General features: G+C 39.1%; 36 non-coding genes and 44 pseudogenes across 36 annotated transcripts; all 80 read right to left on the reverse strand.

Moving 5' to 3' along the window:
- Nucleotides 1–6: 6 nt before the first annotated feature.
- Nucleotides 7–125, reverse strand: LOC146152674 (5S ribosomal RNA; annotated as a pseudogene).
- Nucleotides 126–190: 65 nt separating this feature from the next.
- On the reverse strand, nucleotides 191–309 carry LOC146152675 (5S ribosomal RNA). The gene has a single exon (XR_014497767.1). It is a non-coding gene; the product is annotated as a 5S ribosomal RNA (ribosomal RNA).
- Nucleotides 310–374: 65 nt separating this feature from the next.
- LOC146152676 (5S ribosomal RNA) lies at nucleotides 375–493 on the reverse strand. The gene has a single exon (XR_014497211.1). It is a non-coding gene; the product is annotated as a 5S ribosomal RNA (ribosomal RNA).
- Nucleotides 494–557: 64 nt separating this feature from the next.
- LOC146152677 (5S ribosomal RNA) lies at nucleotides 558–676 on the reverse strand (annotated as a pseudogene).
- Nucleotides 677–767: 91 nt separating this feature from the next.
- LOC146152678 (5S ribosomal RNA) lies at nucleotides 768–886 on the reverse strand. Its single transcript, XR_014497608.1, has one exon. It is a non-coding gene; the product is annotated as a 5S ribosomal RNA (ribosomal RNA).
- Nucleotides 887–951: 65 nt separating this feature from the next.
- On the reverse strand, nucleotides 952–1,070 carry LOC146152679 (5S ribosomal RNA; annotated as a pseudogene).
- Nucleotides 1,071–1,143: 73 nt separating this feature from the next.
- LOC146152680 (5S ribosomal RNA) lies at nucleotides 1,144–1,262 on the reverse strand (annotated as a pseudogene).
- Nucleotides 1,263–1,326: 64 nt separating this feature from the next.
- Nucleotides 1,327–1,445, reverse strand: LOC146152681 (5S ribosomal RNA). The gene has a single exon (XR_014495952.1). It is a non-coding gene; the product is annotated as a 5S ribosomal RNA (ribosomal RNA).
- A 64-nt stretch (nucleotides 1,446–1,509) lies between these two features.
- LOC146152682 (5S ribosomal RNA) lies at nucleotides 1,510–1,628 on the reverse strand (annotated as a pseudogene).
- Nucleotides 1,629–1,693: 65 nt separating this feature from the next.
- On the reverse strand, nucleotides 1,694–1,812 carry LOC146152683 (5S ribosomal RNA). The gene has a single exon (XR_014498236.1). It is a non-coding gene; the product is annotated as a 5S ribosomal RNA (ribosomal RNA).
- Nucleotides 1,813–1,877: 65 nt separating this feature from the next.
- On the reverse strand, nucleotides 1,878–1,996 carry LOC146152684 (5S ribosomal RNA). The gene has a single exon (XR_014498619.1). It is a non-coding gene; the product is annotated as a 5S ribosomal RNA (ribosomal RNA).
- Nucleotides 1,997–2,060: 64 nt separating this feature from the next.
- On the reverse strand, nucleotides 2,061–2,179 carry LOC146152685 (5S ribosomal RNA). Its single transcript, XR_014495752.1, has one exon. It is a non-coding gene; the product is annotated as a 5S ribosomal RNA (ribosomal RNA).
- Nucleotides 2,180–2,253: 74 nt separating this feature from the next.
- LOC146152686 (5S ribosomal RNA) lies at nucleotides 2,254–2,372 on the reverse strand (annotated as a pseudogene).
- A 65-nt stretch (nucleotides 2,373–2,437) lies between these two features.
- Nucleotides 2,438–2,556, reverse strand: LOC146152687 (5S ribosomal RNA). Its single transcript, XR_014495518.1, has one exon. It is a non-coding gene; the product is annotated as a 5S ribosomal RNA (ribosomal RNA).
- A 63-nt stretch (nucleotides 2,557–2,619) lies between these two features.
- On the reverse strand, nucleotides 2,620–2,738 carry LOC146152688 (5S ribosomal RNA; annotated as a pseudogene).
- A 64-nt stretch (nucleotides 2,739–2,802) lies between these two features.
- Nucleotides 2,803–2,921, reverse strand: LOC146152689 (5S ribosomal RNA; annotated as a pseudogene).
- Nucleotides 2,922–2,995: 74 nt separating this feature from the next.
- On the reverse strand, nucleotides 2,996–3,114 carry LOC146152690 (5S ribosomal RNA; annotated as a pseudogene).
- Nucleotides 3,115–3,178: 64 nt separating this feature from the next.
- LOC146152691 (5S ribosomal RNA) lies at nucleotides 3,179–3,297 on the reverse strand. Its single transcript, XR_014498620.1, has one exon. It is a non-coding gene; the product is annotated as a 5S ribosomal RNA (ribosomal RNA).
- Nucleotides 3,298–3,361: 64 nt separating this feature from the next.
- On the reverse strand, nucleotides 3,362–3,480 carry LOC146152692 (5S ribosomal RNA; annotated as a pseudogene).
- Nucleotides 3,481–3,545: 65 nt separating this feature from the next.
- LOC146152693 (5S ribosomal RNA) lies at nucleotides 3,546–3,664 on the reverse strand. Its single transcript, XR_014498237.1, has one exon. It is a non-coding gene; the product is annotated as a 5S ribosomal RNA (ribosomal RNA).
- Nucleotides 3,665–3,729: 65 nt separating this feature from the next.
- Nucleotides 3,730–3,848, reverse strand: LOC146152694 (5S ribosomal RNA). The gene has a single exon (XR_014495622.1). It is a non-coding gene; the product is annotated as a 5S ribosomal RNA (ribosomal RNA).
- A 64-nt stretch (nucleotides 3,849–3,912) lies between these two features.
- On the reverse strand, nucleotides 3,913–4,031 carry LOC146152695 (5S ribosomal RNA). The gene has a single exon (XR_014495753.1). It is a non-coding gene; the product is annotated as a 5S ribosomal RNA (ribosomal RNA).
- A 74-nt stretch (nucleotides 4,032–4,105) lies between these two features.
- On the reverse strand, nucleotides 4,106–4,224 carry LOC146152696 (5S ribosomal RNA; annotated as a pseudogene).
- A 65-nt stretch (nucleotides 4,225–4,289) lies between these two features.
- On the reverse strand, nucleotides 4,290–4,408 carry LOC146152697 (5S ribosomal RNA). Its single transcript, XR_014496456.1, has one exon. It is a non-coding gene; the product is annotated as a 5S ribosomal RNA (ribosomal RNA).
- A 63-nt stretch (nucleotides 4,409–4,471) lies between these two features.
- Nucleotides 4,472–4,590, reverse strand: LOC146152698 (5S ribosomal RNA). Its single transcript, XR_014497782.1, has one exon. It is a non-coding gene; the product is annotated as a 5S ribosomal RNA (ribosomal RNA).
- Nucleotides 4,591–4,654: 64 nt separating this feature from the next.
- LOC146152699 (5S ribosomal RNA) lies at nucleotides 4,655–4,773 on the reverse strand (annotated as a pseudogene).
- A 74-nt stretch (nucleotides 4,774–4,847) lies between these two features.
- Nucleotides 4,848–4,966, reverse strand: LOC146152700 (5S ribosomal RNA; annotated as a pseudogene).
- Nucleotides 4,967–5,030: 64 nt separating this feature from the next.
- On the reverse strand, nucleotides 5,031–5,149 carry LOC146152701 (5S ribosomal RNA). The gene has a single exon (XR_014498621.1). It is a non-coding gene; the product is annotated as a 5S ribosomal RNA (ribosomal RNA).
- A 64-nt stretch (nucleotides 5,150–5,213) lies between these two features.
- On the reverse strand, nucleotides 5,214–5,332 carry LOC146152702 (5S ribosomal RNA; annotated as a pseudogene).
- A 65-nt stretch (nucleotides 5,333–5,397) lies between these two features.
- Nucleotides 5,398–5,516, reverse strand: LOC146152703 (5S ribosomal RNA). Its single transcript, XR_014495838.1, has one exon. It is a non-coding gene; the product is annotated as a 5S ribosomal RNA (ribosomal RNA).
- Nucleotides 5,517–5,580: 64 nt separating this feature from the next.
- On the reverse strand, nucleotides 5,581–5,699 carry LOC146152704 (5S ribosomal RNA; annotated as a pseudogene).
- Nucleotides 5,700–5,763: 64 nt separating this feature from the next.
- On the reverse strand, nucleotides 5,764–5,882 carry LOC146152705 (5S ribosomal RNA; annotated as a pseudogene).
- Nucleotides 5,883–5,946: 64 nt separating this feature from the next.
- On the reverse strand, nucleotides 5,947–6,065 carry LOC146152706 (5S ribosomal RNA; annotated as a pseudogene).
- Nucleotides 6,066–6,130: 65 nt separating this feature from the next.
- Nucleotides 6,131–6,249, reverse strand: LOC146152707 (5S ribosomal RNA). The gene has a single exon (XR_014495544.1). It is a non-coding gene; the product is annotated as a 5S ribosomal RNA (ribosomal RNA).
- A 64-nt stretch (nucleotides 6,250–6,313) lies between these two features.
- On the reverse strand, nucleotides 6,314–6,432 carry LOC146152708 (5S ribosomal RNA). The gene has a single exon (XR_014497242.1). It is a non-coding gene; the product is annotated as a 5S ribosomal RNA (ribosomal RNA).
- A 65-nt stretch (nucleotides 6,433–6,497) lies between these two features.
- Nucleotides 6,498–6,616, reverse strand: LOC146152709 (5S ribosomal RNA; annotated as a pseudogene).
- A 65-nt stretch (nucleotides 6,617–6,681) lies between these two features.
- LOC146152710 (5S ribosomal RNA) lies at nucleotides 6,682–6,800 on the reverse strand (annotated as a pseudogene).
- A 135-nt stretch (nucleotides 6,801–6,935) lies between these two features.
- LOC146152711 (5S ribosomal RNA) lies at nucleotides 6,936–7,054 on the reverse strand (annotated as a pseudogene).
- A 65-nt stretch (nucleotides 7,055–7,119) lies between these two features.
- Nucleotides 7,120–7,237, reverse strand: LOC146152712 (5S ribosomal RNA; annotated as a pseudogene).
- Nucleotides 7,238–7,311: 74 nt separating this feature from the next.
- On the reverse strand, nucleotides 7,312–7,430 carry LOC146152713 (5S ribosomal RNA; annotated as a pseudogene).
- A 64-nt stretch (nucleotides 7,431–7,494) lies between these two features.
- Nucleotides 7,495–7,623, reverse strand: LOC146152714 (5S ribosomal RNA; annotated as a pseudogene).
- A 64-nt stretch (nucleotides 7,624–7,687) lies between these two features.
- LOC146152715 (5S ribosomal RNA) lies at nucleotides 7,688–7,806 on the reverse strand (annotated as a pseudogene).
- A 65-nt stretch (nucleotides 7,807–7,871) lies between these two features.
- Nucleotides 7,872–7,990, reverse strand: LOC146152716 (5S ribosomal RNA; annotated as a pseudogene).
- Nucleotides 7,991–8,055: 65 nt separating this feature from the next.
- Nucleotides 8,056–8,173, reverse strand: LOC146152717 (5S ribosomal RNA; annotated as a pseudogene).
- A 74-nt stretch (nucleotides 8,174–8,247) lies between these two features.
- LOC146152718 (5S ribosomal RNA) lies at nucleotides 8,248–8,366 on the reverse strand (annotated as a pseudogene).
- Nucleotides 8,367–8,430: 64 nt separating this feature from the next.
- LOC146152719 (5S ribosomal RNA) lies at nucleotides 8,431–8,559 on the reverse strand (annotated as a pseudogene).
- Nucleotides 8,560–8,623: 64 nt separating this feature from the next.
- LOC146152720 (5S ribosomal RNA) lies at nucleotides 8,624–8,742 on the reverse strand. The gene has a single exon (XR_014497793.1). It is a non-coding gene; the product is annotated as a 5S ribosomal RNA (ribosomal RNA).
- A 65-nt stretch (nucleotides 8,743–8,807) lies between these two features.
- On the reverse strand, nucleotides 8,808–8,926 carry LOC146152721 (5S ribosomal RNA; annotated as a pseudogene).
- A 65-nt stretch (nucleotides 8,927–8,991) lies between these two features.
- LOC146152722 (5S ribosomal RNA) lies at nucleotides 8,992–9,110 on the reverse strand. Its single transcript, XR_014497768.1, has one exon. It is a non-coding gene; the product is annotated as a 5S ribosomal RNA (ribosomal RNA).
- A 65-nt stretch (nucleotides 9,111–9,175) lies between these two features.
- On the reverse strand, nucleotides 9,176–9,294 carry LOC146152723 (5S ribosomal RNA). The gene has a single exon (XR_014497212.1). It is a non-coding gene; the product is annotated as a 5S ribosomal RNA (ribosomal RNA).
- Nucleotides 9,295–9,358: 64 nt separating this feature from the next.
- Nucleotides 9,359–9,477, reverse strand: LOC146152724 (5S ribosomal RNA; annotated as a pseudogene).
- Nucleotides 9,478–9,568: 91 nt separating this feature from the next.
- Nucleotides 9,569–9,687, reverse strand: LOC146152725 (5S ribosomal RNA). The gene has a single exon (XR_014497609.1). It is a non-coding gene; the product is annotated as a 5S ribosomal RNA (ribosomal RNA).
- Nucleotides 9,688–9,752: 65 nt separating this feature from the next.
- Nucleotides 9,753–9,871, reverse strand: LOC146152726 (5S ribosomal RNA; annotated as a pseudogene).
- Nucleotides 9,872–9,935: 64 nt separating this feature from the next.
- LOC146152727 (5S ribosomal RNA) lies at nucleotides 9,936–10,054 on the reverse strand. The gene has a single exon (XR_014495953.1). It is a non-coding gene; the product is annotated as a 5S ribosomal RNA (ribosomal RNA).
- Nucleotides 10,055–10,118: 64 nt separating this feature from the next.
- Nucleotides 10,119–10,237, reverse strand: LOC146152728 (5S ribosomal RNA; annotated as a pseudogene).
- Nucleotides 10,238–10,302: 65 nt separating this feature from the next.
- On the reverse strand, nucleotides 10,303–10,421 carry LOC146152729 (5S ribosomal RNA). Its single transcript, XR_014496846.1, has one exon. It is a non-coding gene; the product is annotated as a 5S ribosomal RNA (ribosomal RNA).
- Nucleotides 10,422–10,485: 64 nt separating this feature from the next.
- On the reverse strand, nucleotides 10,486–10,604 carry LOC146152730 (5S ribosomal RNA). Its single transcript, XR_014495754.1, has one exon. It is a non-coding gene; the product is annotated as a 5S ribosomal RNA (ribosomal RNA).
- Nucleotides 10,605–10,678: 74 nt separating this feature from the next.
- LOC146152731 (5S ribosomal RNA) lies at nucleotides 10,679–10,797 on the reverse strand (annotated as a pseudogene).
- A 65-nt stretch (nucleotides 10,798–10,862) lies between these two features.
- Nucleotides 10,863–10,981, reverse strand: LOC146152732 (5S ribosomal RNA). Its single transcript, XR_014495519.1, has one exon. It is a non-coding gene; the product is annotated as a 5S ribosomal RNA (ribosomal RNA).
- Nucleotides 10,982–11,044: 63 nt separating this feature from the next.
- Nucleotides 11,045–11,163, reverse strand: LOC146152733 (5S ribosomal RNA). The gene has a single exon (XR_014497577.1). It is a non-coding gene; the product is annotated as a 5S ribosomal RNA (ribosomal RNA).
- Nucleotides 11,164–11,227: 64 nt separating this feature from the next.
- LOC146152734 (5S ribosomal RNA) lies at nucleotides 11,228–11,346 on the reverse strand (annotated as a pseudogene).
- A 74-nt stretch (nucleotides 11,347–11,420) lies between these two features.
- LOC146152735 (5S ribosomal RNA) lies at nucleotides 11,421–11,539 on the reverse strand (annotated as a pseudogene).
- A 64-nt stretch (nucleotides 11,540–11,603) lies between these two features.
- Nucleotides 11,604–11,722, reverse strand: LOC146152736 (5S ribosomal RNA). Its single transcript, XR_014495760.1, has one exon. It is a non-coding gene; the product is annotated as a 5S ribosomal RNA (ribosomal RNA).
- A 64-nt stretch (nucleotides 11,723–11,786) lies between these two features.
- On the reverse strand, nucleotides 11,787–11,905 carry LOC146152737 (5S ribosomal RNA). Its single transcript, XR_014495282.1, has one exon. It is a non-coding gene; the product is annotated as a 5S ribosomal RNA (ribosomal RNA).
- A 65-nt stretch (nucleotides 11,906–11,970) lies between these two features.
- On the reverse strand, nucleotides 11,971–12,089 carry LOC146152738 (5S ribosomal RNA; annotated as a pseudogene).
- A 91-nt stretch (nucleotides 12,090–12,180) lies between these two features.
- Nucleotides 12,181–12,299, reverse strand: LOC146152739 (5S ribosomal RNA; annotated as a pseudogene).
- A 65-nt stretch (nucleotides 12,300–12,364) lies between these two features.
- On the reverse strand, nucleotides 12,365–12,483 carry LOC146152740 (5S ribosomal RNA). Its single transcript, XR_014497660.1, has one exon. It is a non-coding gene; the product is annotated as a 5S ribosomal RNA (ribosomal RNA).
- A 74-nt stretch (nucleotides 12,484–12,557) lies between these two features.
- Nucleotides 12,558–12,676, reverse strand: LOC146152741 (5S ribosomal RNA; annotated as a pseudogene).
- Nucleotides 12,677–12,740: 64 nt separating this feature from the next.
- LOC146152742 (5S ribosomal RNA) lies at nucleotides 12,741–12,859 on the reverse strand. Its single transcript, XR_014497822.1, has one exon. It is a non-coding gene; the product is annotated as a 5S ribosomal RNA (ribosomal RNA).
- Nucleotides 12,860–12,924: 65 nt separating this feature from the next.
- LOC146152743 (5S ribosomal RNA) lies at nucleotides 12,925–13,043 on the reverse strand (annotated as a pseudogene).
- Nucleotides 13,044–13,107: 64 nt separating this feature from the next.
- LOC146152744 (5S ribosomal RNA) lies at nucleotides 13,108–13,226 on the reverse strand (annotated as a pseudogene).
- A 91-nt stretch (nucleotides 13,227–13,317) lies between these two features.
- Nucleotides 13,318–13,436, reverse strand: LOC146152745 (5S ribosomal RNA). Its single transcript, XR_014498023.1, has one exon. It is a non-coding gene; the product is annotated as a 5S ribosomal RNA (ribosomal RNA).
- Nucleotides 13,437–13,501: 65 nt separating this feature from the next.
- On the reverse strand, nucleotides 13,502–13,620 carry LOC146152746 (5S ribosomal RNA). The gene has a single exon (XR_014497198.1). It is a non-coding gene; the product is annotated as a 5S ribosomal RNA (ribosomal RNA).
- Nucleotides 13,621–13,693: 73 nt separating this feature from the next.
- On the reverse strand, nucleotides 13,694–13,812 carry LOC146152747 (5S ribosomal RNA; annotated as a pseudogene).
- A 64-nt stretch (nucleotides 13,813–13,876) lies between these two features.
- Nucleotides 13,877–13,995, reverse strand: LOC146152748 (5S ribosomal RNA). The gene has a single exon (XR_014498622.1). It is a non-coding gene; the product is annotated as a 5S ribosomal RNA (ribosomal RNA).
- Nucleotides 13,996–14,059: 64 nt separating this feature from the next.
- On the reverse strand, nucleotides 14,060–14,178 carry LOC146152749 (5S ribosomal RNA; annotated as a pseudogene).
- A 65-nt stretch (nucleotides 14,179–14,243) lies between these two features.
- LOC146152750 (5S ribosomal RNA) lies at nucleotides 14,244–14,362 on the reverse strand (annotated as a pseudogene).
- Nucleotides 14,363–14,427: 65 nt separating this feature from the next.
- LOC146152751 (5S ribosomal RNA) lies at nucleotides 14,428–14,546 on the reverse strand. Its single transcript, XR_014498623.1, has one exon. It is a non-coding gene; the product is annotated as a 5S ribosomal RNA (ribosomal RNA).
- A 64-nt stretch (nucleotides 14,547–14,610) lies between these two features.
- LOC146152752 (5S ribosomal RNA) lies at nucleotides 14,611–14,729 on the reverse strand (annotated as a pseudogene).
- A 168-nt stretch (nucleotides 14,730–14,897) lies between these two features.
- Nucleotides 14,898–15,016, reverse strand: LOC146152753 (5S ribosomal RNA). Its single transcript, XR_014498624.1, has one exon. It is a non-coding gene; the product is annotated as a 5S ribosomal RNA (ribosomal RNA).
- Nucleotides 15,017–15,224: the final 208 nt, after the last annotated feature.

Below are 15,224 nucleotides of genomic sequence, written 5' to 3' on the forward strand. Positions count from 1 at the left end.
ATATTTTGCCTATGACAATTGGTATTCCTAGGCGGTCACCCATCCAAGTACTAATCAATCCCGACTTTGCTTAACTTCCGAGATCGGACGAGATCGGGTGCATTCAACCTGGTATGGTCGTAGCCAGTATTGGTCAACATTTTTTGGTCTAATCTATTTAAAAATGTAAAAACTTAAATAAATCATATTTTGCCTACGACAATTGGTATTCCTAGGCGGTCACCCATCCAAGTACTAACCAATCCCGACGTTGCTTAACTTCCGAGATCGGACGAGATCGGATGCATTCAACCTGGTATGGTCGTAGCCAGTATTGGTCAACATTTTTTGGTCTAATCTATTCAAAAATGTAAAAACATAAATAAATCATATTGTGTCTACGACAATTGGTATTCCTAAGCGGTCACCCATCCAAGTACTAACCAATCCCGACGTTGCTTAACGTCCGAGATCGGACGAGATCGGGTGCATTCAACCTGGTATGGTCGTAGAAAGTATTGGTCAACATTTATGGTCTAATCTATTTAAAACTGTAAAAACTTAAATAAATCATATTGTGCCTACGACAATAGGTATTGCTAGGCGGTCACCCATCCAAGTACTAAACAATCCCGACGTTGCTCAACTTCCGAGATCGGACGAGATCGGGTGCTTTCAACCTGGTATGGTCGTAGACAGTATTGGTCAACATTTTTTGGTCTAAAATCTTTAAAAAAGTTAACATTTAAATATATTTAAAAAAATAAAAACTTAAATAAATCATATTTTGCCTACGACAATTGGTATTCCTAGGCGGTCACCCATCCAAGTACTGACCAATCCCGACGTTGCTTAACTTCCGAGAACGGACGAGATCGGGTGCATTCAACATGGTATAGTCGTAGGTAGTATTGCTCAACATTTTTTGGTCTAATCTATTTAAAAATGTAAAAACTTAAATAAATCATATATTGCCTACGAAAATTGGTATTCCTAGGCGGTCACCCATCCAAGTACTAACCAATCCCGACGTTGCTTAACTTCCGAGATCGGACGAGATCGGTTGCATTCAACCTGGTATGGTCGTAGACAGTATTGATCAACATTTTTTGGTCTAAAATGTTTAAAAATGTTAACATTAAATATATTTTAAAAATCATATTTTGCCAATGACAATTGGTATTCCTAGGCGGTCACCCATCCAAGTACCAACCAATCCCGACGTTGCTTAACTTCCGAGATCGGACGAGATCGGGTGCTTTCAACCTGGTTTGGTCGTAGTCAGTATTGGTCAACATTTATGGTCTAATCTATTTAAAAATGTAAAAACTTAAATAAATCATATTGTGCCTACGACAATTGGTATTCCTTGGCGGTCACCCATCCAAGTACTAACCAATCCCGACGTTGCTTAACTTCCGAGATCGGACGAGATCGGGTGCATTCAACCTGGTATGGTCGTAGACAGTATTGGTCAACATTTATGGTCTAATCTATTTAAAAATGTAAAAACTTAAATAAATCATATTGTGCCTACGACAATTGGTATTCCTAGGCGGTCACCCATCCAAGTACTAACCAATCCCGACGTGGCTTAACTTCCGAGATCGGACGAGATGGGGTGCATTCAACCTGGTATGTTTGTAGCCAGTATTGGTCAACATTTTTTGGTCTAATCTATTTAAAAATGTAAAAACTTAAATAAATCATATTTTGCCTACGACAATTGGTATTCCTAGGCGGTCACCCATCCAAGTACTAACCAATCCCGACGTTGCTTAACTTCCGAGATCGGACGAGATCGGGTGCATTCAACCTGGTATGTTCGTAGCCAGTATTGGTCAACATTTTTTGGTCTAATCTATTTAAAAATGTAAAAACTTAAATAAATCATATTTTGCCTACGACAATTGGTATTCCTAGGCGGTCACCCATCCAAGTACTAACCAATCCCGACGTTGCTTAACTTCCGAGATCGGACGAGATCGGGTGCATTCAACCTGGTATGGTCGTAGACAGTATTGGTCAACATTTATGGTCTAATCTATTTAAAAATGTAAAAACTTAAATAAATGATATTATGCCTACGACAATTGGTATTCCTAGGCGGTCACCCATCCAAGTACTAACCAATCCCGACGTTGCTTAACTTCCGAGATCGGACGAGATCGGGTGCATTCAACCTGGTATAGTCGTAGACAGTATTGGTCAACATTTTTTGGTCTAAAATCTTTAAAAATGTTAACATTTAAATATATTTTAAAAATCATATTTTGCCTATGACAATTGGTATTGCTAGGCGGTCACCCATCCAAGTACTAACCAATCCCGACGTTGCTTAACTTCCGAGATCGGACGAGATCGGGTGCATTCAACCTGGTATGGTCGTAGCCAGTATTGGTCAACATTTTTTGGTCTAATCTATTTAAAAATGTAAAAACTTAAATAAATCATATTTTGCCTACGACAATTGGTATTCCTAGGCGGTCACCCATCCAAGTACTAACCAATCCCGACGTTGCTTAACTTCCGAGATCGGACGAGATCGGGTGCATTCAACCTGGTATGGTCGTAAGCAGTATTTCTCAACATTTTATGTCCATTCTATTTTAAAAATAAAAACTTAAATAAATCATATTTTGCCTACGACAATTGGTATTCCTAGGCGGTCACCCATCCAAGTACTATCCAATCCCGACGTTGTTTAACTTCCGAGGTCGGACGAGATCGGTTGCATTCAACCTGGTATGGTCGTAGACAGTATTGGTCAACATTTATGGTCTAATCTATTAAAAAATGTAAAAACTTAAATAAATCATATTTTGCCTACGACAATTGGTATTCCTAGGCGGTCAACCATCCAAGTTCTTACCAATCCCGACGTTGCATAACTTCCGAGATCGGACGAGATCGGTTGCATTCAACCTGGTATGGTCGTAGACAATATTGGTCAACATTTTTTGGTCTAAAATCTTTGAAAATGTTAAAATTTAAATAAATTTTAAAAATCATATTTTTCCTATGACAATTGGTATTCCTAGGCGGTCACCCATCCAAGTACCAACCAATCCCGACGTTGCTTAACTTCCGAGATCGGACGAGATCGGGTGCTTTCAACCTGGTATGGTCGTAGTCAGTATTGGTCAACATTTATGGTCTAATCTATTTAAAAATGTAAAAACTTAAATAAATCATATTGTGCCTACGACAATTGGTATTCCTAGGCGGTCACCCATCCAAGTACTAACCAATCCCGACGTTGCTTAACTTCCGAGATCGGACGAGATCGGGTGCATTCAACCTGGTATGGTCGTAGACAGTATTGGTCAACATTTATGGTCTAATCTATTTAAAAATGTAAAAACTTAAATAAATCATATTGTGCCTACGACAATTGGTATTCCTAGGCGGTCACCCATCCAAGTACTAACCAATCCCGACGTGGCTTAACTTCCGAGATCGGACGAGATGGGGTGCATTCAACCTGGTATGGTTGTAGCCAGTATTGGTCAACATTTTTTGGTCTAATCTATTTAAAAATGTAAAAACTTAAATAAATCATATTTTGCCTACGACAATTGGTATTCCTAGGCGGTCACCCATCCAAGTACTAACCAATCCCGACGTTGCTTAACTTCCGAGATCGGACGAGATCGGGTGCATTCAACCTGGTATGTTCGTAGCCAGTATTGGTCAACATTTTTTGGTCTAATCTATTTAAAAATGTAAAAACTTAAATAAATCATATTTTGCCTACGACAATTGGTATTCCTAGGCGGTCACCCATCCAAGTACTAACCAATCCCGACGTTGCTTAACTTCCGAGATCGGACGAGATCGGGTGCATTCAACCAGGTATGGTCGTAGACAGTATTGGTCAACATTTATGGTCTAATCTATTTAAAAATGTAAAAACTTAAATAAATGATATTATGCCTACGACAATTGGTATTCCTAGGCGGTCACCCATCCAAGTACTAACCAATCCCGACGTTGCTTAACTTCCGAGATCGGACGAGATCGGGTGCATTCAACCTGGTATAGTCGTAGACAGTATTGGTCAACATTTTTTGGTCTAAAATCTTTAAAAATGTTAACATTTAAATATATTTTAAAAATCATATTTTGCCTATGACAATTGGTATTGCTAGGCGGTCACCCATCCAAGTACTAACCAATCCCGACGTTGCTTAACTTCCGAGATCGGACGAGATCGGGTGCATTCAACCTGGTATGGTCGTAGCCAGTATTGGTCAACATTTTTTGGTCTAATCTATTTAAAAATGTAAAAACTTAAATAAATCATATTTTGCCTACGACAATTGGTATTCCTAGGCGGTCACCCATCCAAGTACTAAACAATCCCGACGTTGCTTAACTTCCGAGATCGGACGAGATCGGGTGCATTCAACCTGGTATGGTCGTAAGCAGTATTTCTCAACATTTTATGTCTATTCTATTTTAAAAATAAAAACTTAAATAAATCATATTTTGCCTACGACAATTGGTATTCCTAGGCGGTCACCCATCCAAGTACTATCCAATCCCGACGTTGTTTAACTTCCGAGATCGGACGAGATCGGTTGCATTCAACCTGGTATGGTCGTAGACAGTATTGGTCAACATTTATGGTCTAATCTATTAAAAAATGTAAAAACTTAAATAAATCATATTTTGCCTACGACAATTGGTATTCCTAGGCGGTCAACCATCCAAGTTCTTACCAATCCCGACGTTGCATAACTTCCGAGATCGGACGAGATCGGTTGCATTCAACCTGGTATGGTCGTAGACAGTATTGGTCAACATTTTTTGGTCTAAAATCTTTGAAAATGTTAAAATTTAAATAAATTTTAAAAATCATATTTTTCCTATGACAATTGGTATTCCTAGGCGGTCACCCATCCAATTACCAACCAATCCCGACGTTGCTTAACTTCCGAGATCGGACGAGATCGGGTGCATTCAACCTGGTATGGTCGTAGTCAGTATTGGTCAACATTTATGGTCTAATCTATTTAAAAATGTAAAAACTTAAATAAATCATATTGTGCCTACGACAATTGGTATTCCTAGGCGGTCACCCATCCAAGTACTAACCAATCCCGACGTTGCTTAACTTCCGAGATCGGACGAGATCGGGTGCATTCAACCTGGTATGGTCGTAGACAGTATTGGTCAACATTTATGGTCTAATCTATTTAAAAATGTAAAAACTTAAATAAATCATATTGTGCCTACGACAATTGGTATTCCTAGGCGGTCACCCATCCAAGTACTAACCAATCCCGAGGTGGCTTAACTTCCGAGATCGGACGAGATGGGGTGCATTCAAACTGGTATGGTCGTAGCCAGTATTGGTCAACATTTTTTGGTCTAATCTATTTAAAAATGTAAAAACTTAAATAAATCATATTTTGCCTACGACAATTGGTATTCCTAGGCGGTGACCCATCCAAGTACTAACCAATCCCGACGTTGCTTAACTTCCGAGATCGGACGAGATCGGGTGCATTCAACCTGGTATGGTCGTAGACAGTATTGGTCAACATTTATGGTCTAATCTATTTAAAAATGTAAAAACTTAAATAAATCATTTTGTGCCTACGACAATTGGTATTCCTAGGCGGTCACCCATCCAAGTACCAACCAATCCCGACGTTGCTTAACTTTCGAGATCGGACGAGATCGGGTGCATTCAACCTGGTATGGTCGTAGTCAGTATTGGTCAACATTTATGGTCTAATCTATTTAAAAATGTAAAAACTTAAATAAATCATATTGTGCCTACGACAATTGGTATTCCTAGGCGGTCACCCATCCAAGTACTAACCAATCCGGACGTTGCTTAACTTCCGAGATCGGACGAGATCGGGTGCATTCAACCTGGTATGGTCGTAGAGAGTATTGGTCAACATTTATGGTCTAATCTATTTAAAAATGTAAAAACTTAAATAAATCACATTGTGCCTACGACAATTGGTATTCCTAGGCGGTCACCCATCCAAGTACTAACCAATCCCGAGGTGGCTTAACTTCCGAGATCGGACGAGATGGGGTGCATTCAACCTGGTATGGTCGTAGCCAGTATTGGTCAACATTTTTTGGTCTAATCTATTTAAAAATGTAAAAACTTAAATAAATCATATTTTGCCTACGACAATTGGTATTCCAAGGCGGTCACCCATCCAAGTACTAACCAATCCCGACGTTGCTTAACTTCCGAGATCGGACGAGATCGGGTGCATTCAACCTGGTATGGTCGTAGACAGTATTGGTCAACATTTATGGTCTAATCTATTTAAAAATGTAAAAACTTAAATAAATCATATTGTGCCTACGACAATTGGTATTCCTAGGCGGTCACCCATCCAACTACTAACCAATCCCGACGTTGCTTAACTTCCGAGATCGGACGAGATCGGGTGCATTCAACCTGGTATGGTCGTAGCCAGTATTGGTCAACATTTTTTGGTCTAATCTATTTAAAAATGTAAAAACTTAAATAAATCATATTTTGCCTACGACAATTGGTATTCCTAGGCGGTCACCCATCCAAGTACTAACCAATCCCGACGTTGCTTAACTTCCGAGATCGGACGAGATCGGGTGCTTTCAATCTGGTATGTTCGTAGCCAGTATTGGTCAACATTTTTTGGTCTAATCTATTTAAAAATGTAAAAACTTAAATAAATTATATTTTGCCTACGACAATTGGTATTCCTAGGCGGTCACCCATCCAAGTACTAACCAATCCCGACGTTGCTTAACTTCCGAGATCGGACGAGATCGGGTGCATTCAATCTGGTATGTTCGTAGCCAGTATTGGACGTTGCTTAACTTCCGAGATCGGACGAGATCGGGTGCATTCAATCTGGTATGTTCGTAGCCAGTATTGGTCAACATTTTTTGGTCTAATCTATTTAAAAATGTAAAAACTTAAATATATTATATTTTGCCTACGACAATTGGTATTCCTAGGCGGTCACCCATCCAAGTACTAACCAATCCCGACGTTGCTTAACTTCCGAGATCGGACGAGATCGGGTGCATTCAATCTGGTATGTTCGTAGCCAGTATTGGTCAACATTTTTTGGTCTAATCTATTTAAAAATGTAAAAACTTAAATAAATCATATTTTGCCTATGACAATTGGTATTGCTAGGCGGTCACCCATCCAAGTACTAACCAACACGACGTTGCTTAACTTCCGAGATCGGACGAGATCGGGTGCATTCAACCTGGTATGGTCGTAGACAGTAGTGGTCAACATTTTTTGGTCTAAAATCTTCAAAAATGTTAACATTTAAATATATTTTATAAATCATATTTTGCCTATGACAATTGGAATTCCTATGCGGTCACCCATCCAAGTACTAACCAATCCCGACGTTGCTTAACTTCCGAGATCGGACGAGATCGGGTGCATTCAAACTGGTATGGTCGTAAGCAGTATTTCTCAACATTTTACGTCTAATCTATTTAAAAAAGTAAAAACTTAAATAAATCATATTTTGCCTACGACAATTGGTATTCCTAGGCGGTCACCCATCCAAGTACTAACCAATCCCGACGTTGCTTAACTTCCGAGATCGCACGAGATCGCACGAGATCGGGCGCATTCAACCTGGTATGGTCGTAGACAGTATTGGTCAACATTTATGGTCTAATCTATTTAAAAATGTAAAAACTTAAGTAAATCATATTGTGCCTACGACAATTGGTATTCCTAGGCGGTCACCCATCCAAGTACTAACCAATCCCGACGTTGCTTAACTTCCGAGATCGGACGAGATCGGGTGCATTCAATCTGGTATGTTCGTAGCCAGTATTGGTCAACATTTTTTGGTCTAATCTATTTAAAAATGTAAAAACTTAAATATATTATATTTTGCCTACGACAATTGGTATTCCTAGGCGGTCACCCATCCAAGTACTAACCAATCCCGACGTTGCTTAACTTCCGAGATCGGACGAGATCGGGTGCATTCAATCTGGTATGTTCGTAGCCAGTATTGGTCAACATTTTTTGGTCTAATCTATTTAAAAATGTAAAAACTTAAATAAATCATATTTTGCCTATGACAATTGGTATTGCTAGGCGGTCACCCATCCAAGTACTAACCAACACGACGTTGCTTAACTTCCGAGATCGGACGAGATCGGGTGCATTCAACCTGGTATGGTCGTAGACAGTAGTGGTCAACATTTTTTGGTCTAAAATCTTCAAAAATGTTAACATTTAAATATATTTTATAAATCATATTTTGCCTATGACAATTGGAATTCCTATGCGGTCACCCATCCAAGTACTAACCAATCCCGACGTTGCTTAACTTCCGAGATCGGACGAGATCGGGTGCATTCAAACTGGTATGGTCGTAAGCAGTATTTCTCAACATTTTACGTCTAATCTATTTAAAAAAGTAAAAACTTAAATAAATCATATTTTGCCTACGACAATTGGTATTCCTAGGCGGTCACCCATCCAAGTACTAACCAATCCCGACGTTGCTTAACTTCCGAGATCGCACGAGATCGCACGAGATCGGGCGCATTCAACCTGGTATGGTCGTAGACAGTATTGGTCAACATTTATGGTCTAATCTATTTAAAAATGTAAAAACTTAAGTAAATCATATTGTGCCTACGGCAATTGGTATTCCTAGGCGGTCACCCATCCAAGTACTAACCAATCCCGACGTTGCTTAACTTCCGAGATCGGACGAGATCGGGTGCATTCAACCTGGTATGGTCGTAGCCAGTATTGGTCAACATTTTTTGGTCTAATCTATTTAAAAATGTAAAAACTTAAATAAATCATATTTTGCCTATGACAATTGGTATTCCTAGGCGGTCACCCATCCAAGTACTAATCAATCCCGACGTTGCTTAACTTCCGAGATCGGACGAGATCGGGTGCATTCAACCTGGTATGGTCGTAGCCAGTATTGGTCAACATTTTTTGGTCTAATCTATTTAAAAATGTAAAAACTTAAATAAATCATATTTTGCCTACGACAATTGGTATTCCTAGGCGGTCACCCATCCAAGTACTAACCAATCCCGACGTTGCTTAACTTCCGAGATCGGACGAGATCGGATGCATTCAACCTGGTATGGTCGTAGCCAGTATTGGTCAACATTTTTTGGTCTAATCTATTCAAAAATGTAAAAACATAAATAAATCATATTGTGTCTACGACAATTGGTATTCCTAAGCGGTCACCCATCCAAGTACTAACCAATCCCGACGTTGCTTAACGTCCGAGATCGGACGAGATCGGGTGCATTCAACCTGGTATGGTCGTAGAAAGTATTGGTCAACATTTATGGTCTAATCTATTTAAAACTGTAAAAACTTAAATAAATCATATTGTGCCTACGACAATAGGTATTGCTAGGCGGTCACCCATCCAAGTACTAAACAATCCCGACGTTGCTTAACTTCCGAGATCGGACGAGATCGGGTGCTTTCAACCTGGTATGGTCGTAGACAGTATTGGTCAACATTTTTTGGTCTAAAATCTTTAAAAAAGTTAACATTTAAATATATTTTAAAAAATAAAAACTTAAATAAATCATATTTTGCCTACGACAATTGGTATTCCTAGGCGGTCACCCATCCAAGTACTGACCAATCCCGACGTTGCTTAACTTCCGAGAACGGACGAGATCGGGTGCATTCAACATGGTATAGTCGTAGGTAGTATTGCTCAACATTTTTTGGTCTAATCTATTTAAAAATGTAAAAACTTAAATAAATCATATATTGCCTACGAAAATTGGTATTCCTAGGCGGTCACCCATCCAAGTACTAACCAATCCCGACGTTGCTTAACTTCCGAGATCGGACGAGATCGGGTGCTTTCAACCTGGTTTGGTCGTAGTCAGTATTGGTCAACATTTATGGTCTAATCTATTTAAAAATGTAAAAACTTAAATAAATCATATTGTGCCTACGACAATTGGTATTCCTTGGCGGTCACCCATCCAAGTACTAACCAATCCCGACGTTGCTTAACTTCCGAGATCGGACGAGATCGGGTGCATTCAACCTGGTATGGTCGTAGACAGTATTGGTCAACATTTATGGTCTAATCTATTTAAAAATGTAAAAACTTAAATAAATCATATTGTGCCTACGACAATTGGTATTCCTAGGCGGTCACCCATCCAAGTACTAACCAATCCCGACGTGGCTTAACTTCCGAGATCGGACGAGATGGGGTGCATTCAACCTGGTATGTTTGTAGCCAGTATTGGTCAACATTTTTTGGTCTAATCTATTTAAAAATGTAAAAACTTAAATAAATCATATTTTGCCTACGACAATTGGTATTTCTAGGCGGTCACCCATCCAAGTACTAACCAATCCCGACGTTGCTTAACTTCCGAGATCGGACGAGATCGGGTGCATTCAACCTGGTATGGTCGTAGACAGTATTGGTCAACATTTATGGTCTAATCTATTTAAAAATGTAAAAACTTAAATAAATGATATTATGCCTACGACAATTGGTATTCCTAGGCGGTCACCCATCCAAGTACTAACCAATCCCGACGTTGCTTAACTTCCGAGATCGGACGAGATCGGGTGCATTCAACCTGGTATAGTCGTAGACAGTATTGGTCAACATTTTTTGGTCTAAAATCTTTAAAAATGTTAACATTTAAATATATTTTAAAAATCATATTTTGCCTATGACAATTGGTATTGCTAGGCGGTCACCCATCCAAGTACTAACCAATCCCGACGTTGCTTAACTTCCGAGATCGGACGAGATCGGGTGCATTCAACCTGGTATGGTCGTAGCCAGTATTGGTCAACATTTTTTGGTCTAATCTATTTAAAAATGTAAAAACTTAAATAAATCATATTTTGCCTACGACAATTGGTATTCCTAGGCGGTCACCCATCCAAGTACTAACCAATCCCGACGTTGCTTAACTTCCGAGATCGGACGAGATCGGGTGCATTCAACCTGGTATGGTCGTAAGCAGTATTTCTCAACATTTTATGTCCATTCTATTTTAAAAATAAAAACTTAAATAAATCATATTTTGCCTACGACAATTGGTATTCCTAGGCGGTCACCCATCCAAGTACTAACCAATCCCGACGTTGTTTAACTTCCGAGATCGGACGAGATCGGTTGCATTCAACCTGGTATGGTCGTAGACAGTATTGGTCAACATTTATGGTCTAATCTATTAAAAAATGTAAAAACTTAAATAAATCATATTTTGCCTACGACAATTGGTATTCCTAGGCGGTCAACCATCCAAGTTCTTACCAATCCCGACGTTGCATAACTTCCGAGATCGGACGAGATCGGTTGCATTCAACCTGGTATGGTCGTAGACAATATTGGTCAACATTTTTTGGTCTAAAATCTTTGAAAATGTTAAAATTTAAATAAATTTTAAAAATCATATTTTTCCTATGACAATTGGTATTCCTAGGCGGTCACCCATCCAAGTACCAACCAATCCCGACGTTGCTTAACTTCCGAGATCGGACGAGATCGGGTGCATTCAACCTGGTATGGTCGTAGTCAGTATTGGTCAACATTTATGGTCTAATCTATTTAAAAATGTAAAAACTTAAATAAATCATATTGTGCCTACGAGAATTGGTATTCCTAGGCGGTCACCCATCCAAGTACTAACCAATCCCGACGTTGCTTAACTTCCGAGATCGGACGAGATCGGGTGCATTCAACCCGGTATGCTCGTAGACAGTATTGGTCAACATTTATGGTCTAATCTATTTAAAAATGTAAAAACTTAAATAAATCATATTGTGCCTACGACAATTGGTATTCCTAGGCGGTCACCCATCCAAGTACTAACCAATCCCGACGTTGCTTAACTTCCGAGATCGGACGAGATCGGGTGCTTTCAACCTGGTATGGTCGTAGACAGTATTGGTCAACATTTTTTGGTCTAATCTATTTAAAAATGTAAAAACATAAATAAATCATATTGTGCCTACGACAATTGGTATTGCTAGGCGGTCACCCATCCAAGTACTAAACAATCCCGACGTTGCTTAACTTCCGAGATCGGACGAGATCGGGTGCTTTCAACCTGGTATGGTCGTAGACAGTATTGGTCAACATTTTTTGGTCTAAAATCTTTAAAAAAGTTAACATTTAAATATATTTAAAAAAATAAAAACTTAAATAAATCATATTTTGCCTACGACAATTGGTATTCCTAGGCGGTCACCCATCCAAGTACTAACCAATCCGGACGTTGCTTAACTTCCGAGAACGGAGGAGATCGGGTGCATTCAACATGGTATGGTCGTAGGCAGTATTGCTCAACATTTTTTGGTCTAATCTATTTAAAAATGTAAAAACTTAAATAAATCATATTTTGCCTACGACAATTGGTATTGCTAGGCGGTCACCCATCCAAGTACTAACCAATCCCGACGTTGCTTAACTTCCGAGATCGGACGAGATCGGGTGCATTCAACCTGGTATGGTCGTAGACAGTATTGGTCAACATTTTTTGGTCTAAAATCTTCAAAAATGTTAACATTTAAATATATTTTATAAATCATATTTTGCCTATGACAATTGGAATTCCTATGCTGTCACCCATCCAAGTACTAACCAATCCCGACGTTGCTTAACTTCCGAGATCGGACGAGGTCGGGTGCATTCAACCTGGTATGGTCGTAGACAGTATTGGTCAACATTTATGGTCTAATCTATTTAAAAATGTAAAAACTTAAATAAATCATATTGTGCCTACGACAATTGGTATTCCTTCGCGGTCACCCATCCAAGTACTAACCAATGCCGACGTTGCTTAACTTCCGAGATCGGACGAGATCGGGTGCTTTCAACCTGGTATGGTCGTAGACAGTATTGGTCAACATTTTTTGGTCTAATCTATTTAAAAATGTAAAAACATAAATAAATCATATTGTGTCTACGACAATTGGTATTCCTAAGCGGTCACCCATCCAAGTACTAACCAATCCCGACGTTGCTTAACGTCTGAGATCGGACGAGATCGGGTGAATTCAACCTGGTATGGTCGTAGAAAGTATTGGTCAACATTTATGGTCTAATCTATTTAAAACTGTAAAAACTTAAATAAATCATATTGTGCCTACGACAATTGGTATTGCTAGGCGGTCACCCATCCAAGTACTAAACAATCCCGACGTTGCTTAACTTCCGAGATCGGACGAGATCGGGTGCTTTCAACCTGGTATGGTCGTAGACAGTATTGGTCAACATTTTTTGGTCTAAAATCTTTAAAAAAGTTAACATTTAAATATATTTAAAAAAATAAAAACTTATATAAATCATATTTTGCCTACGACAATTGGTATTCCTAGGCGGTCACCCATCCAAGCACTAACCAATCCCGACGTTGCTTAACTTCCGAGAACGGAGGAGATCGGGTGCATTCAACATGGTATGGTCGTAGGCAGTATTGCTCAACATTTTTTGGTCTAATCTATTTAAAAATGTAAAAACTTAAATAAATCATATATTGCCTACGACAATTGGTATTCCTAGGCGGTCACCCATCGAAGTACTAACCAATCCCGACGTTGCTTAACTTCCGAGATCGGACGAGATCGGTTGCATTCAACCTGGTATGGTCGTAGACAGTATTGATCAACATTTTTTGGTCTAAAATCTTTAAAAATGTTAACATTAAATATATTTAAAAAATCATATTTTGCCTATGACAATTGGTATTCCTAGGCGGTCAACCATCCAAGTACCAACCAATCCCGACGTTGCTTTACTTCCGAGATCGGACGAGATCGGGTGCATTCAACCTGGTATGTTCGTAGTCAGTATTGGTCAACATTTATGGTCTAATCTATTTAAAAATGTAAAAACTTAAATAAATCATATTGTGCCTACGACAATTGGTATTCCTAGGCGGTCACCCATCCAAGTACTAACCAATCCCGACGTTGCTTAACTTCCGAGATCGGACGAGATCGGGTGCATTCAACCTGGTATGGTCGTAGACAGTATTGGTCAACATTTATGGTCTAATCTATTCAAAAATGTAAAAACTTAAATAAATCATATTGTGCCTACGACAATTGGTATTCCTAAGCGGTCACCCATCCAAGTACTAACCAATCCCGACGTGGCTTAACTTCCGAGTTCGGACGAGATGGGGTGCATTCAACCTGGTATGGTCGTAGCCTGTATTGGTCAATATTTTTTGGTCTAATCTATTTAAAAATGTAAAAACTTAAATAAATCATATTTTGCCTACGACAATTGGTATTCCTAGGCGGTCACCCATCCAAGTACTAACCAATCCCGACGTTGCTAAACTTCCGAGATCGGACGAGATCGGGTGCATTCAACCTGGTATGTTCGTAGCCAGTATTGGTCAACATTTTTTGGTCTAATCTATTTAAAAATGTAAAAACTTAACTAAATCATATTTTGCCTACGACAATTGGTATTCCTAGGCGGTCACCCATCCAAGTACTAACCAATCCCGACGTTGCTTAACTTCCGAGATCGGACGAGATCGGGTGCATTCAACCTGGTATGGTCGTAGACAGTATTGGTCTACATTTATGGTCTAATCTATTTAAAAATGTAAAAACTTATATAAATGATATTAAGCCTACGACAATTGGTATTCCTAGGCTGTCACCCATCCAAGTACTAACCAATCCCGACGTTGCTTAACTTCCGAGATCGGAGGAGATCGGGTGCATTCAACCTGGTATGGTCGTAGACAGCATTGGTCAACATTTATGGTCTAATCAATTTAAAAATGTAAAAACTTAAATAAATCATATTGTGCCTACGACAATTGGTATTCCTAGGTATGGTCGTAGCCAGTATTGGTCAACATTTTTTGGTCTAATCTATTTAAAAATGTAAAAACTTAATTAAATCTTATTTTGCCTACGACAATTGGTATTCCTAGGCGGTCACCCATCCAAGTACTAACCAATCCCGACGTTGCTTAACTTCCGAGATCGGACGAGATCGGGTGCATTCAACCTGGTATGGTCGTAGACAGTAATCGTCAACATTTATGGTCTAATCTATTTAAAAATGTAAAAACTTAAATAAATTATATTGTGCCTACGACAATTGGTATTCCTAGGCGGTCACCCATCCAAGTACTAACCAAGATCGGGTGCATTGAACCTGGTATGGTCGTAGACAGTGTTGGTAAACATTTTTTGGTCTAAAATCTTTAAAATGCTAACATTTAAATATATA

The sequence above is a fragment of the Ascidiella aspersa genome, chromosome 4 (assembly GCF_963924565.1).
Source record: "Ascidiella aspersa chromosome 4, kaAscAspe10.2, whole genome shotgun sequence".
NCBI lineage: Eukaryota > Metazoa > Chordata > Ascidiacea > Phlebobranchia > Ascidiidae > Ascidiella > Ascidiella aspersa.